This window comes from Schistocerca cancellata, chromosome 9 (assembly GCF_023864275.1).
Source record: "Schistocerca cancellata isolate TAMUIC-IGC-003103 chromosome 9, iqSchCanc2.1, whole genome shotgun sequence".
NCBI lineage: Eukaryota > Metazoa > Arthropoda > Insecta > Orthoptera > Acrididae > Schistocerca > Schistocerca cancellata.
Genome location: NC_064634.1, coordinates 78,497,660 through 78,514,369, shown reverse-complemented (window position 1 = coordinate 78,514,369; position 16,710 = coordinate 78,497,660). Strand labels below are relative to the sequence as shown.

Genomic DNA, 16,710 nt, shown 5'->3' with positions numbered 1-16,710 from the left:
ACGCTGAATGAGAAATCGGTACAAATTTTTAGCATGTACGTAACATTCGAAAGGCACTTGTTAGGAGACACTGATGCGTGCAGAAAGTCCCTGGTAGTACCACTACGCTGGACCATATCAGCAATAGGCTGCTGTTAGTGCACAAGATGCTGAACTAGAGGTTCAAAAGAAAATTGGAAACTTAGAACCATACCTGATTCACGCATTATGCTCAAAGGTCGTATAAACACTCAGCGATCAGGAAATCGATGTGTGGGAAAACGCCAATGGTATTCTTTGACAGGAGCAGGAGCATTACTATTGCTGAAGTTGTAAACATACGCCACATCTGCCTATTCTTAATTAGTGTAGATGCGGCGGCCTTTTAGTCAGCACATGTACCGATACAGATAATAGATGCTTGTCTCTGATACCCTGTCAATCACTGGCACTATTTCGCTCAAAACACACCGTGGACAAAAATGGTTCAAATGGCTCTGAGCACTATGGAACTTAACAGCTGAGGTCATCAGTCCCCTAGAACTTAGAACTACTTAAACCTAACTAACCTAAGGACATCACACACATCCATGCCCGAGGCAGGATTCGAACCTGCGACCGTAGCGGTCGCGCGGTTCCAGACTGAAGCGCCTAGAACCGTTGGGCCACACCGGCCGGCCACCGTGGACAACTGTGCGTTCAACGCATTTAATAGCAAAAAGACATCGTCCGCAGTGAGGTTGAAAGCAACGGGGTAGGACGGACTAGAATAAAACCTCAGAGATGTTTGTCGGGTAAGACACATCAGTGCGTGCCTACAGCCCAAAAGTAAATGTATGTTGAATGTGTTCTGTCTCGGAAAGCAATCGGAGTAAAGCATATGTCCGTATAAAGTCGTTTGCTTCAAATGGGTGTTCTTGTCATATCGCTCAATATTGACCGTTTCTCCTGGGACACGCCGTATAGTTCAGTGACAAATTTTAGTTTCTCATGGATTTCTGTGACATATGATTTCAAACTTACAAAATTTTTTCCCCGATCTGCAAGCAAAATATAGGCCCTGTTGTATCCAGTTTACATCGTTTACCAATACAGTATATGTTTCCAAAACCCACTCTCATTATTTTTCAATACGCAGAAATGTAGGAAATTTGTATATGGGACTGGACATCACTCCATGTGGTTTCCCCTGACTAGTCTGACGTGGGCAACACGTAATGTACGCAAAGCATCAAAATCCGTAGCGGAAACAATCTCACGGAAACACGAGACTGGCTTTTTTCTCCCGAATAATAACGCCTTTGTTCCAGCGACCTTCACATTTGACGTTAAGACGTTTTCCAAACATTTTGCAGTGAGTATACAAACCCATCACTCACGATGCAGCTTTCTTCAGGCGTTTCGCAATCTGGCAGTGGAAACGGAATGTCTGGAGCTATGCATACTTTATGGCTATTAGAATTAAGTTTATTATTTGCAAGTTCCGGCCGGTGACGTCGTCGACGGAGGCGGCTCATACTCTCATCCGAGTTTTCATTTTTATTCTGTATTTCCTTTATTGCATCGCTATTCAAGTGTGAAGATGCCTTTGATGGCTTAGCAGACCAATCTTGGCATGAAACATGCGGCCGCATAGATTACGCGTAATACAGGGTGTGAGCCTGGCGAAGTTTTCATCTCTGACGTTCCTCGTTTTCATGTTTGCAACGTTCCTTCTCAAAATGTAAATCAGCAGCTGAAGTAATTGCGCGTAAGTGATTACGATCCTCTTCTGCGGTGTATCAATTACTGGAGTCAGTGTTTAGATTCTTTAGGTGCTCCTTGCACTGATTCTTATAGCGCTTCAAGCCTTTTTTCCATCCGCTGGACACGCCCAATCCATCGAAGATGGTGACCTATGATCGTTTTTTCATACCCAAGAACAGTTGTGTTTGATACGAAGTCATCCCATTTGATTTTCATAACGCACCTAAGTTTCTATTGGTTGAATCGTTCTAATGTCATAAGATCACGGCGGTATAGTGTCAAGGTTTCGCAACTATAGGGCAGGGTAGCGACAGCAACTGCTCGATACACAGTCCGTCTGTAACACATAATCAGATCTTTAGTCAGGAAGACCTGATGTAGGAGACGTCCAAAAGCAACATGAGCAGCACGAAACCTGTTCTCCATGTCCTTTTTCGATGAGTAATTAGTTGATCATGTACTTACTAGACAGAGGAAGTAGAAATGGTCTACTTGTTCCAAAGGTGTGTTGAAAATAGCAATCCTGAGATCCGTAAAGCTTGTTCCAGGAGTGCCTTTGCTTTTTGGATGTTGATGGTCCAGTAAAACCGAAATTTCGAAGAAATTTACAGACAATTGCAGTTCTGTGCGTATGTGAGCTAGAGAGGAATTGTTATCCGCATACTGCAGTTAAGTTATCTAGATGAGATTCGAGAACCTTTTAGAATGGAGTCTGAACTCATTAATTAGTCCTCCTCCAAATCCGTGTTTAAGTCCTGCATCTGCATTGTTTATAGGCGATGTCTCTTACAGATCTGCTAGGTATAAGGAAAATAGCATTGGCGAGGAAACATACCCTTGTTTGAGTCCATTAGTAATAGCGAATTTGTTACACGTTTCGTTCTGGTGTAACACTTACCCAGACATGTCATCAAGGAAAGCTTGAATCAGTCCGAACGAAGTGTCCAGCACAGCCGAAATCTTTTGAAGACCTTCCACATAGCATATCCAGCCACCGTCTCAAAGGCAATTTATAGGCCATAGAACACAAACACTAGAGGCTTATGTAGTTCCCTGCACTTCTCCTGCAGATGTCGTGCACAGAAGATCGTATCAGTAGTTCCTCTGGAGCGGCGAACTCCGCAGTGAAATTCAGGAAGTACATTCTCGGAAGGAGTGTGGACGCGATTTTGCAGAATTCTAGCAAAACTTTCTGTCCAATACATTCGCCGCTGTCACATTCTGTCAGTGTGTGTGTGGAGGAAACTCTATCCTAAGACTCGGTGCTCTGATAAAGAAAACCATAGCTCGCAAACGTCTATTTCAAGCACAGCTTGATCAGTACTTAGAACCATATCAGCTGTGGACCCGCTTGAATGGGCAGCGGTAGCTGGTGCCTCGTTCCGATCTACTGCTCAGATAGTGGATGGAACGTGGGCGCAACATGATGACGTTGAAATTTACCATCGTGTTCACCTCAGTCCTACTCTTTGTTTCTCGACTCTCTACAGCGCGACTCTTCATGTCAACGTAGGTGGCGGTTTCTGGATCTACAGTGATATCTACATACATAAACTGCAAGCCAACATACGGTGCATGACGGGAAGGTACCCAGTACCACTATTAGTGAACCTCTTTCCTACTCCCCTCGCAAATGGAGGGAGGGAAAACGACTGCCTATATGCTTCCGTACGAGCGCTGATTTGTCTTGCCTTCTATGTCCTCACAGAAGATGTACGTTGGTGGTAGCAGAATCGTCCTGCAGTCTGTGGCAGATTCCTGGTCTGTGAACTTTTCGAATAGCTTTCCGCGAAAAGAACGTCTTTTTTAGTCCGGGGATTCCCATTTGACTTGGCGGAACATTACCATGCTGAGAGAATCTACCATTAGTAAATCTAGCAGCCTGCGTCTGAATAGCTTCGATATCTTCGTTTAATCCTACCTGGTGGGGATTCCAAACATTCGAGAAATACTCAAGAGTGGATCGCACAAGTGTTCCGTACGTGGTCTTCTCTATAGATGAGTTACATCTTCCCAGAATTCTTCCAATATATCGAAGTCCACGATTCGCTTTCCCTAGAACCCTCCTTACGTGCTCGTTCCACTTCACGTCGCTTCGCACCGTGACGCCTCGATGTTTAAGCTGCGCGGCTGTGTCAAGCAGCACACCGCTGGTATTGTAGTCATATTCTGTAAGAGCTGAGACCATTATCATTTATCCTGATTTCCTGTTCTGTCCGCGAGCGAGTGGTGCATGGGAAGAATAGCCGTCGGTGATCCTCCGTGTGAGATCGAATTTATCCGATTTCCGTCGCGGTCACTTCACTAGGTGTATTGAGGAGGACGTAACATGCTGCCCCGCTGTTCTTGGAACGTGTGTCCTTCAAATGTTAACATAGATGCTGTCGCTGATGTACGAGGCTTCCTTGTTTCGTTAGTCTCTGATGTTTGATGATCGCCTCCGTATCGCTCTCGAAATTACAGAGCAACCCACGACGAAACTCTCCCGTCTTCTTTGTATTTTCTCTATCTCGTATATTAATCACACCTGACTAGTGTCACAGACTAGAGAGTGATACTAAACAACATGTCGAGCGAGTGTTTTGTAAGCCACCTCTTTCTTAGATAAGCTAAATTCCCTTGGGATCCTTCAAGTGTACCTCAGCCTGCCTCGTGTTTCACTTACAACTAGTTTTATACGGTTTTTCCTCGTACTTGATGTCGCTTCAGGTATTTTACCGTTGTTGCACTTTCCACTGATTTGATATACAGGACATAAAATCCCGTCTGAGGACTGCGATCATTTTTATGTTAATAATTGGCAACCAACGCTGTGCAATCGCAATAAAGTCATGAGATGTCCAGTTGACTCTTTTATTAAAACATGTTACGCGTTTCGGGATTCACTCATCTTCAGACACCACAAACTTCAACTCCTTGCTAACCAACCAGGCGTGCAGCCTTGACTACTCAAAGAAAGTGTCCAGTAACATATGACAGTAACTGCGACACAAGCAGTCATATGTTATTGGACACTTTCTTTGAGTAGTCAAGGCTGCTCGCCTGGTTGGTTAGGAAGGAGTTGAAGTTTGTGATGTTTGAAGAAGGGTCTATCCCGAAACGCGTAACATGTTCTAATAAAAGAGTCAGTTGAACATCTCATGACTTTATCGCGATTGTACAGCATTGGTTGCCAATTATTTTCCACTGATTTATCGCTAATAGTGCACTTATACAGTTAACAAGAAAGTGTTGAGTTCTGTCTGCTAGAAACTTCTAAATTCAGTTTCTTTGAACAGTCACTCAGATTAATTCGTCAAAGGTCATCGATTTTAATCCGGCTCACTGGCGCAAAACCTGATATGAGACATCGCGTCGCCACGCCTCCTCTCATTCCGGCTAAGTACTGAAGAAAATATCTGCCAGCATCAACAATCCTAATCGGCAGCCACCATGTCTAGCTCTACAGTAAAAATTTTCTCTGTCGGGGTATTTCTAGCTCTATAGTTGTTTCTTATTAGCACTAACAGGATTTACAAATGGAAGTATTGAAATTAACCTCTTCTAAAGAGAAGCACTCTCCCGCATATTACACATATTACTGCCGTATGAAAAACAACTCCGCATACAATGTACAGTGCAGTTGTTCCAAGTTCCAGAACTATCCACTAGTTCCTCATAGTGGAAGCACTTGTCATCCACAGAGGGAGGCACGCAAGGGGAGGAGAGTAGTTACTAACTTGACCACTATGACTACATCTAGCCTCTTTAAAGTGATAACAAGTCATTCTTTTTGAAAACGCTACTGATGGCATTCCTAGTCTTTTTTTGGTCATTTTACACATTTTTATTTTTCGATACTTTTCATAATAAAAATACAAAAATAATACAACTTTGCACTTTATTGCGAAATGTATTTGTATTTTTTAATGTTTCTTTAGATACGGCGTACGGGTCGTGTGTTAACAGTGGACATCCTTGCACGCGCATACCCATGCACTGACATCATATACACGATACGACATTAACCTGGTGATTCCTCTGCCTGCAGAAAGCCGGACGCCCTTACAGAAATCAGTGGGAGAACAGTTGGACTCTGAGGAGTGGCTATAACCAGTCGCAACAGACACTACTAAAGCAAGCCGGCGGGAGTGGCCGAGCGGTTCTAGGAGCTACAGTCTGGAACCGCGCGACCGCTACGGTCGCAGGTTCGAATCCTGCATCGGGCATGGAAGTGTGTGATGTCCTTAGGTTAGTTAGGTTTAAGTAGTTCAAAGTTCTAGGGGACTGATGACCTCAGAAGTTAAGTCCCATAGTGCTCAGAGACATTTGAACCATTGAACTACTAAAGCAAAAAAATGGTTGCTTTACTAGTTCAGTGGTGCAAATGGCTCTGAGCACTATGGAACTTAACTTCTAAGGTCATCAGTCCCCTAGAACTTAGAACTACTTAAACCTAACTAACCTAAGGACGTCACACACATCCATGCCCGAGGCAGGATTCGAACCTGCGACCGTAGCGGTCGCGCGGCTGCAGACTGTAGCGCCTAGCACCACTACTAAAGTATTTTGTACGCTTTGCTGAGGATATTTAAGGGCAAAATTATATGATTTAAAACATCATTCCAGTTCTAAAAACACTTTTCAGCATCTGCTCCACTCTATACCAATTGTCACACTATAATCACGTGTAAAAGACTTAATGAAATCACGGGTAGCAATTCGGTTGAAGCTAGTTCGGCACTGTACATTGCAACACATTCCACAGTAATGAGCACTGTCGCAATTATGAAATAACAAATTTTCTTTGAGTGACCGTAAAATAGTCAGTCTTCTTTGGTATAGGACAAAATACCCAGAACTTCAATGATGTATTAGTGAGATATATAGGCCAACGGAAATTCAGTTTTGTCACAGATGAATCGACTGACATTTCAGTATCCCAATTATTAGTAGTTGCGGTGAGATATTACAGCACACAAATGAACTGAATAACGTTCACGTTTTTAGGTAATGTTGGGCTAGAAAAAATGTAATGCTGCATCCTTACTTTTAGGAATAAAAAAGTTTTCGCTGAATTGGAAACTTGATTCTAAAAAAAGGGTAGGGGCTCAGAACAGATAATGGCAGCGTAACGTGTGATGTTAACAACGGGGTATATGTTCAGACAGAAAAACAGTTTGAAAACAGTTCTACTATTCTCATGTGTTCACTACCGCTTGCACTTTCTCGTGCTACAGAGGAAACTCTGTCCAGAAACAATGAATTCCTTATTCGTGAAACGCATAAACCGTGCTTCTGTTCTTCTGAGCGCCACAATTAATTATGAAGAGGATAAACGTGATCCATGAAACATTCCAGAAATTTGCAATAATCGCTGGATTTCCACTGAACCCGCTGTTAATAGAATTTTAGAACAGTGTGCAAAACTAGTACTACATTTTGAATTAAACAAACACAATTAACGGTGCTTTCCGTAGAAGTTTTATACAAAATGTACGAGTACAAGGATCCACCCAATAAGGTGTATCTACAGTACAATCAGAATACTCGAATTAAACTTCAAAAAACCACTAAACTTTTTGAATCCGAAGCTGCGGATCCCACCAAGTTGTTAGATAGTTTGACCTATTTAGTTCAGTCCTTAAGCGACAGAGTAATAAATTCCACAGCTAAAATTGACCCCCTCAAGAACAGCATTGGTAATTATATTGATCTTTCCGCATAACTCGGCCACGCAGTCGATAATGAACAACTCTCCACTCTGTCCGATGATGCGAAGAAAACTTTACGGGACAGATGAGAGAATTTCACAAAAAACCTGGTCCAGCAGCTTCGAAATAGACTTCCTGAAAATTATGAAGTACTGAACCAAATGTCGTAGCCAAGTGTGAAAGAAACGTTCAAAACAGCAGAACAACCTATATTGGTTTGGTGTTAACTTCGTTTTGAGAAAAATGCCAACAAAATTGAAAGCCAGTGGCGAAACATTAGTTACATAAAACTGATTAATAAAACAGGCACACCTAAACCTTGGCAAGATGTTAGTCAGTAAAGTGAGGCGAAAGTCTTTTTACTGCATCAGATAATTTTTAGGCAGGTAAACTTGGTAAAAAACAAACTCAGAAACAGACTTGAAACGAATACACTCTCCGCAGTTCTGATTGTTAGGTAAGTATTGAGGCGTCACCATGAGTGTCGTTTTTTTACACGAAGTCCCAGAAGAAATACTGGAGCTTGTTGATACAAATGCGGCATACAGGAGGGAGACCAGGGACATCTGCACCCTCAGCAAAGAAAGTGAGGCAGAGGAGGGTGAAGATTATGATTTTAGATTTGATAAGCGAGTGTTTTTTCATGTTTTTAATTATAATTTTGACATTTTTGGCCTTTTTTGCGCGACTGTTTTACTATTTTCACTGAATGATAGTTTTCAACCCTGGAGAAGAGGCGCTGTGTATATTTCGATACCAAACTGTTTGTGACTTATATCTTAACCTCTCTGAGTATATCGATTAGTGATGGCACATGCTTTGCTCTCCATTCCTTACAATTCCATAATCACTCAACACGCGGCAACAGTTAGTAATACAATGGACTCGCATTCTGTAGAAGGAGGGATTGAATCCTTTATCAGATATTCTGTTGTCGTCTTTATTGTTCCATAAGCCAATGATGATGGATGTTAAACAGAGCACCATCGTGTTTTTCCTCGTCTTCGAGCTGAAGTAGTGCTCCGGCTGTAACTACCTCGATGTTGCTTAGATATTAATCATTAACTTCCCTTTCTTCATTTCCACAGTCATTCACAATAACACAAAGAAAACACTACACTGCATAGCGGTTATTGTTACTCACACGTGCCGTATCAACCACACATTATACCATGAGAGTCATACCCACTATTAACAGGCCGGAAGAAGATGATTACAAATAGCTGAATCTGAGATCTTACCAAAAGTTCAATACTTTTTACGACTGCGACGAAAACCACCTACTTGAAGTTTCAGCCGTTGTTGCCCTTCCTCCATGCACTGCCGTTCGCAGCAGCTAAGATAACACACTACTGATAATTTCAACACTCTTATGAAAATTGTTTTATCACGGGGCTGGACTGTTCAGACGATATTCTCGTACATAAATCAGAATCACTTTCGCACTGAAACGACGCAAATCCATCGATTACTTTGTCGCGATCAAGTTCTGTGTGATAATCACTTAATTCGTTTCTAAATCTCGCAGTGATCCATTCACGGTGAGATTCCAACAAACATCAGAATAGTTTCACAGCCAATTCTTAAGATATAGTCCACTGTTCCCAAACAAAGCACAGTCAGCGTGACGCGGCATATCTGTAGGAATACTCGTAACAGCACGCACGAATTGTCTTGAACTGTGCACCGAAATGTATCGCTGGACTATTACGAGTCACATATGTGTACAGTGTCTGATCAAAAGAATCCAGATACCCAAATGTAACGCGGAATTGACCGCCAGATGTTACGAGAGGCGGACCCGCCATTGCGAAAGGAGGTGGCGGCTCTTGTGCTGTGAGTAGAGCAGCAGTAACAGCTGTACGGGCCGGACGAGGAGAGCTCAGCGACTTCGAACACGGACTAGTCGTTGGTTGTCAGCTGAGTTACACATCCATCAGAGGCACTTCAATCCTTCTACTGCTGCCCGAGGCAGCTGTTGGTGCAACCACAACCATAGCTAAAACAAAGCCAGGTGCGTCACGTGTACTGACGGACTGGGGCCGTCTCCAGCATTGCAGAGGCTGGTTGTAAAAAAATCACTTGAAGTCAGCTGAAGAAATCACTCGTGAGCTCCAAAGTGCTACCAGCAATCCAGCTGGTACATTGATTATGGGTATAAATAATGGGGTAAAATGGCGAGCAGCCCCTCATAAGCCACACAATCTGCAGCACTGAGAGTGGCTGAGCCTTGGTTGGAGAAATGGCGTGTTAGAGTAAACGTCGACAAGTGGCCGCTCTGTTCACTACAAGACCGAATTAACTGCGCAAACACCGATACTGCAGACCAATAACTCTACATGCACGCCCAATACGTTTCCGTGAGAAAGTCAAATACCTCGGTGTCTGGCTGGACCGGAAATTACTCGGGGGGGGGGGGGGGGGGGAGACCACATACAACACATCACACATCACCAACCGAGCAAGCGCGAGGCTCAAACAGCTCTGCCCTATGCTCAACAGGCGTAGCACACTGAACAGAAGGGTGTCGAGATCCATGTTCATGACACTTATTCGACCCCTGATGACGTACGCAGCTCCTGTCTGGGGATACGCTGCGCCACACGCCTGCGCCGTCTGCAGCTTATACAAAACAAAGTACTCAAAATCATAAGCAATGCTGCACGATACACACGCATCGCTGACCTTCACCGGGAATACCGACTTGAGACTCTCACGGAGGTAATCCACAAACTGAATCTAGGGAACTACGACCACAACCATAGATGGAAACATAAAATACCAAAAGAAGTACTTGTAAGGACCTAACATCTGTGAACAAGCGCACGAAAACACAACGGTACAGGTGAGCCCCTGTTAATCAGACGCCATTGCTGGATTTCCAGCTGGAACACACTGCCGAATAACTGGCGCCACGCAGGGAAGTCGTACCGTACACTGTATACAGACAAGCTCCACCCCCTCCCCCCCAACACAGTGAGATGATCTATGGCCGATCTCCCACTACTACATAACGATCTTGATTGTTCCAGGAATGCAGCGGCTGCAGCAAACTGGGATACATCGCCATCGCCTGCCACGGTAATGATTCATGATACCCATACTAACAAATCCAACCTTGCATGAACTATCGCAGCTAGTAAGCCGCTACTTCTCTTACTACCCACCCCACTGTCGCAGAGGTTTTTTTCCCACGGCACGAGCCTTGGCACTTTTTTCCCTCTGCTCTTCAAATTGCTACCCTCATTCGCGTTTCGTCCACCATTTATCACCTGATGGACCGTGTTAACGCGCGGTCTTACCCAGACGCACGGATAACATCACAGCCCAGCATCCTGTGATCCATTTATTAGATAACTAACATGTTGACGGTGGTGACAGTAGAACTTTTGGTCTGCTCACCACGTTGGTGCTGGCGTAGAGGGGCCCCATCTCTATCTAGTCAAGCGACACTTGAGGAGGCATCAAGAGAGACGCGACAGTGGACAAGTGATTTGAAGTGGCGAATCACGCTATACCCTGTGGCAGGCAATCCGATGTCACGTTACAGCCTGTGGCAGTCCGATGGAGGGGTTTGGGTTTGGCGAAAGCCTGGAGAATATTACCTGCCAACAGTGAATAATGGAGGAGGTGGTATTAAGGTACGGGGATGTTTTTAACAGTTGCTGTGGTCTCCTAACTGCACGGAAGAAAGCGCTAAATGCAGAAGGATATGAACACATTTAACAGCATCGCGTACTGTGTACTTCAGACCACGGAGTGCAGAATCACCAACTTCTCGCACTACTGTCATTGTGTTATGTTCTGCTATCAATAAACATTCGGTGTTTTAATCTTTAACGGTTCTTTCTTTAGGTTACAGTACTTATTTTCGAAATTGTGTTGGAACTGTGGAGATTATGAATGGTCTTTGTAGACTGGTGAGTCGGGGGGGGGGGGGGGTTATTTATGTAAACAGGGTGTTGTTACTTTTGGTAGATTTTCATGCTTCTACAGCATGCAGAACAGTGCCTCCTCACACACACTATTTCACTGTTTGTCTAATGTTTACTTGTTCCGCCATCTTGTTGTGTGTTCTAGGCGGGCATTCCAAATTTTGCAGTGGCATTGGAATTTGGGGTTCTGGGAGGACTGTCTTTGTGTGCGTGTGCGCGTCTTGATCTCCTAATAGTTCTTTTAGAGCTGAGAACAAGATTTCATTGCATAGTGCTTTTTATTCATTCGCCATTTCTTTCCCTTTCAATAGCTTTTTGTTATATTGTAACTTTTTTATACAAGTTTATAGAGGAGGGCTGTTGCAACATTTAAGAATTTTTAAATCTATGTTGATTTCTGTTGATCTGTGTTCCATGTCAGTGAGGTGGTCAGCAAATGTAGAATGACTTCTGTTACTTTTAAGTGCCCTCGTCTGTGCAGAGTATCTGATGTTGAATTTTCTACTTATCTTTCCAATATAAATTCGGTTGCAGTGTTGACATGTGAGATGACATTTTCCAGATGTGTTATGTTTGTTTCAGTGTTGTTTGCCCTTAGTTTTTTTTTGTATAGCTCTGACTTTTCTGTAGACTGTTTTCAGTTCTTGTTCTTTTTGCCATTTTTCCAATCCTGTGAACTGCCTTGTTGTTGTAGGTAACTGTATGGCATTCGTTTGTTGTTGTAGATGTTTCCTGTCCACATGTTTTGTGTGTGTTTGTGTTCTTTGTTTATGTTGTATGTTCCTGTGCTTGTGTGTTGATCCATTTATTGCTGTGTGTTGGGTGTGTCTTTCAATTTTGTTTTAATTTTGTAATTTAGTTTGTCTGTCATGCTTGTTTTTAGCCATTTGCAACAGCTATTAGTTCGGATATTTGTAGGTCATTTTTGTAGTTGTCTTCAACTTGGAGTTTTATTCGAGCTGTGTAGCATGTGTTGGAACCCAGTTTCCTTGAGGATAATTGGTTGCTTTGGATTTCAATGTATGGTTGCACTTTTTTCAGAACGTGAAAAAATGATGTTGGTTGTTGTATCTCTGTGTTGTGAAGTCTAAGAAGTTTAGTTTTTTGTGTTTTTCTGCTTATTTAATAAATTTTTCTGTGGGTGGATTGTGTTTATGTCATTGTGGAGCTGTTGTACATGGTGAGCTGTTTCATCCAGAAAGAATATGATGTCATCTACATAGCGATGTCAGTGTTTTATTCACCGGCCGGTGCGGCCGAGCGGTTCTAGGCGCTTCAGTCTGGACCCGCGCGACCCCTACGGTCGCAGGTTCGAATCCTGCCTCGGGAATGGATGTGTGTGATGTCCTTAGGATAGTTAGATTTAAGTAGTTCTAAGTCTAGGGGACTGATGACCTCAGTTAAGTCCCATAGTGCTCAGAGCCCTTTGAACCATTTTCATTGTATTTTCTGTATTATGTGGGTTTACAACGGCTCAGAATATTTTGTTGTCAGTGCGATTTAAGAAAATGTTGGGTTGGAGTCCACTGATTTGTGATCCCATGGGAGATCATTCTGTTGTGAGTAGAACTAGTTGTCGAATGAGAAATGCTTTTGCTCTGTGATTAATTTTAGAATGTTTGTCACTTCTCTTATTTGGGGGCGTGGAAATGTCATTTTGTTGTTGTTATTGTTCTCTGATTGTGTTGTTGGTTTCTACAGTGGGGATATTGGTGTTTAAGGATGTGATGTTGAATGATGTGAGTGTGGCTGTTGTGGATATGCCACTATTTTTCATCTTATGTATAAGCTCTTCACTGTTGTGTATGCTTCTGTTGTTTGTGTATATACACTCCTGGAAATTGAAATAAGAACACCGTGAATTCATTGTCCCAGGAAGGGGAAACTTTATTGACACATTCCTGGGGTCAGATACATCACATGATCACACTGACAGAACCACAGGCACATAGACACAGGCAACAGAGCATGCACAATGTCGGCACTAGTACAGTGTATTTCCACCTTTCGCAGCAATGCAGGCTGCTATTCTCCCATGGAGACGATCGTAGAGATGCTGGATGTAGTCCTGTGGAACGGCTTGCCATGCCATTTCCACCTGGCGCCTCAGTTGGACCAGCGTTCGTGCTGGACGTGCAGACCGCGTGAGACGACGCTTCATCCAGTCCCAAACATGCTCAATGGGGGACAGATCCGGAGATCTTGCTGGCCAGGGTAGTTGACTTACACCTTCTAGAGCACGTTGGGTGGCACGGGATACATGCGGACGTGCATTGTCCTGTTGGAACAGCAAGTTCCCTTGCCGGTCTAGGAATGGTAGAACGATGGGTTCTATGACGGTTTGGATGTACCGTGCACTATTCAGTGTCCCCTCGACGATCACCAGTGGCGTACGGCCAGTGTAGGAGATCGCTCCCTACACCATGATGCCGGGTGTTGGCCCTGTGTGCCTCGGTCGTATGCAGTTCTGATTGTGGCGCTCACCTGCACGGCGCCAAACACGCATACGACCATCATTGGCACCAAGGCGGAAGTGACTCTCATCGCTGAAGACGACACGTCTCCATTCGTCCCTCCATTCACGCCTGTCGCGACACCACTGGAGGCGGGCTGCACGATGTTGGGGCGTGAGCGGAAGACGGCCTAACGGTGTGCGGGACCGTAGCCCAGCTTCATGGAGACGGTTGCGAATGGTCCTCGCCGATACCCCAGGAGCAACAGTGTCCCTAATTTGCTGGGAAGTGGCGGTGCGGTCCCCTACGGCACTGCGTAGGATCCTACGGTCTTGGCGTGCATCCGTGCGTCGTTGCGGTCCGGTCCCAGGTCGACGGGCACGTGCACCTTCCGCCGACCACTGGCGACAACATCGATGTACTGTGGAGACCTCACGCCCCACGTGTTGAGCAATTCGGCGGTACGTCCACCCGGCCTCCCGCATGCACACTATACGTCCTCGCTCAAAGTCCGTCAACTGCACATACGGTTCACGTCCACGCTGTCGCGGCATGCTACCAGTGTTAAAGACTGCGATGGAGCTCCGTATGCCACGGCAAACTGGCTGACACTGACGGCGGCGGTGCACAAATGCTGCGCAGCTAGCGCCATTCGACGGCCAACACCGCGGTTCCTGGTGTGTCCGCTGTGCCGTGCGTGTGATCATTGCTTGTACAGCCCTCTCGCAGTGTCCGGAGCAAGTATGGTGGGTCTGACACACCGGTGTCAATGTGTTATTTTTTCCATTTCCAGGAGTGTATAATGTTTCTGTATGTATGTGCTACTTTTTATGGTTAGGTGATATGTAAGTGCAGCTCTGAAATTTAGGGTGGGGTGTAGTGGTACACCTTGCTTGTGGATTTTTTTGTAGGCTGTCTAGTGCGAGTGCCTTGAGGTTCTTTTGTTCTGATTTGTTTCTGTTTTGTTTCTGTTTTGTCAATATGTGTAGGATTTTTTTAGAGGTGTTTGTGTAATTTTTTGTATCTTTGTGCTGGGTCACTGATTTGCTTTACTATGTTGTTCTCTTCTAAAAAATTTAAGGCTTTATTTTTCTTCTTCTCCTGTTTCATTATATCACAGAGCTGTCTCTCTCTTCAGCCTGCATGATGAGAGTCCTTTATTTCTACGTTTATTCATTACCAGTTGCAGATGACAAACTGGAAAAAAGCAATAGCTGTACTACAAATGTCAGCCATTTAAACATCAGTATGTGATACTAAGGTATTTACGATTAATATTTTTGTGTTCATACTTTTAAAAAGTTAGATACCGTAAGCTGTTATGTATTATGATGCAAAAATTTCTACATATGTTATCTGACAAAGAACTGAAGAACTTGCTGAAGATGGAGAAACTTCTCTGGAACATGTTCCGACATCGAAAGGAGAAGGATTGCCCAAGTTAGAACCGCATTTTCACAATATATAAGTCTTTTAACTTCACGCTCTGCCTTTTACTCCAACACGCGAACGAAGCTTCTTCATTTCTTTGTTTCAGGTAATTCCAACACTCCCTGGCTTTGTACGGAAACTGCCACCTTAAGAAACAAATATGACAGTAACGGTACACTATAGGTATCTTGACGTAACAGTATGCTGTTTACAACAGGTAGAGATTGACAGTAAACTACCTCCACTCGGGCATTGCCAAAAGATCAGTGTCGGCTTCGGACGTTAGATGTAGATGACACAATTTTAGGAGTGATGAGAAACAACTTCCGCTAGCATGTTGTAAACAGAAGAATGTTTGATAAACCACATTTGACTCATCATCTTTAGCTTGTAAAAAGTTGGTGTAAACCTCAATTTGTCGCAGACAGTACAATGGGGGAAGACATCCTAAATTTGAGGTATCCTCTCCAGACCTTGCCAAAACCTGAATGTTGCATCTTGCAATTTTGGCACGTCGTTCACAATTCGAGCAAGTTGTGAGGGACTACACTGTAACACCCTACCCATCACTTATCTGGTTTTGGCGTGTGTTCACCCCAGCTAATTGACTAACAGATCAACAGAGAGTGCAAAATGCCGCAATATCGGATAACGTAAAGAAAGTAATAAAGCCCTGTGAATCCTGATTGAACTACGGTGGCAGTGTTGGCATTAATTGATTCAGAATTGATCACTTTTAATTAAAAAGGGTTGCAAATTGATGTTATATTCAGCTATTGAACACCAGAAGAAAATGTTGAACATAAAATTAATTAAGAAAGTGACTTGGGATTTCAGCTACTTGATTGAAAACATGCAGTCGATTAGCACAAATTTATTTTAACTCCCGACCTTCAATCATCACATTACATGACTCTCCTAACAGGCAGTGGTAATAAATTGCGTTTGCGTGGAGTAAAGCGCGATAAATCAAAAGTAATTTCTATCGACTGACCCAGGCGTAGTGCGAAGTGCGAGAAGAATTCTACAATACACGGCCCATGAAACCCTCGTGGAAACTTTGCCGACGTGATCCAACAAATTAATCAGTGGCCGGAGAGGGCGCAATATCACCGTTGTGCGGACGTCGGCCGGCCTCGTGGTGCTGCAAGGCTGCGCTCTTCTATTCACTCCTAGCTATCTTGCTCAGTACATAGCTGAACCAAAACTTTCTATCTCCAAGCTCAATCATTCCATTTGCTAAGTCCTAAACTGCAGAGATGCTCACTCCTTCTCAGGCAAGCTGAGGAAAGAACGCCATGTCCGCACTCTAGGCAAGCTGGGAAGACTTCTATGGAGACTTCTGCCAGTCCGCTCTTCGCCTCGGTTTCCCCTCCAGCATAATCACTTACGCCAACTGCAGCGCAATTCGCATTGATTATGCGTCGCTTCCCAGTGCTGACCAATGCCTGCTCTGGGAAGTGAACAAATTCC

The 16,710-nt window shown here is 44.0% G+C and overlaps 1 long non-coding RNA gene across 4 annotated transcripts in view; it reads left to right on the top strand.

Moving 5' to 3' along the window:
- Positions 1-16,710, top strand: part of LOC126100608 (uncharacterized) — an 807,357-nt gene that overhangs the window by 666,190 nt on the left and 124,457 nt on the right. For all 4 annotated transcript variants that reach the window (XR_007522189.1, XR_007522190.1, XR_007522187.1 and 1 more), the window contains one exon: positions 10,451-10,499. This is a non-coding gene — a long non-coding RNA (uncharacterized LOC126100608). The remainder of the gene's footprint in view (positions 1-10,450; positions 10,500-16,710) is intronic.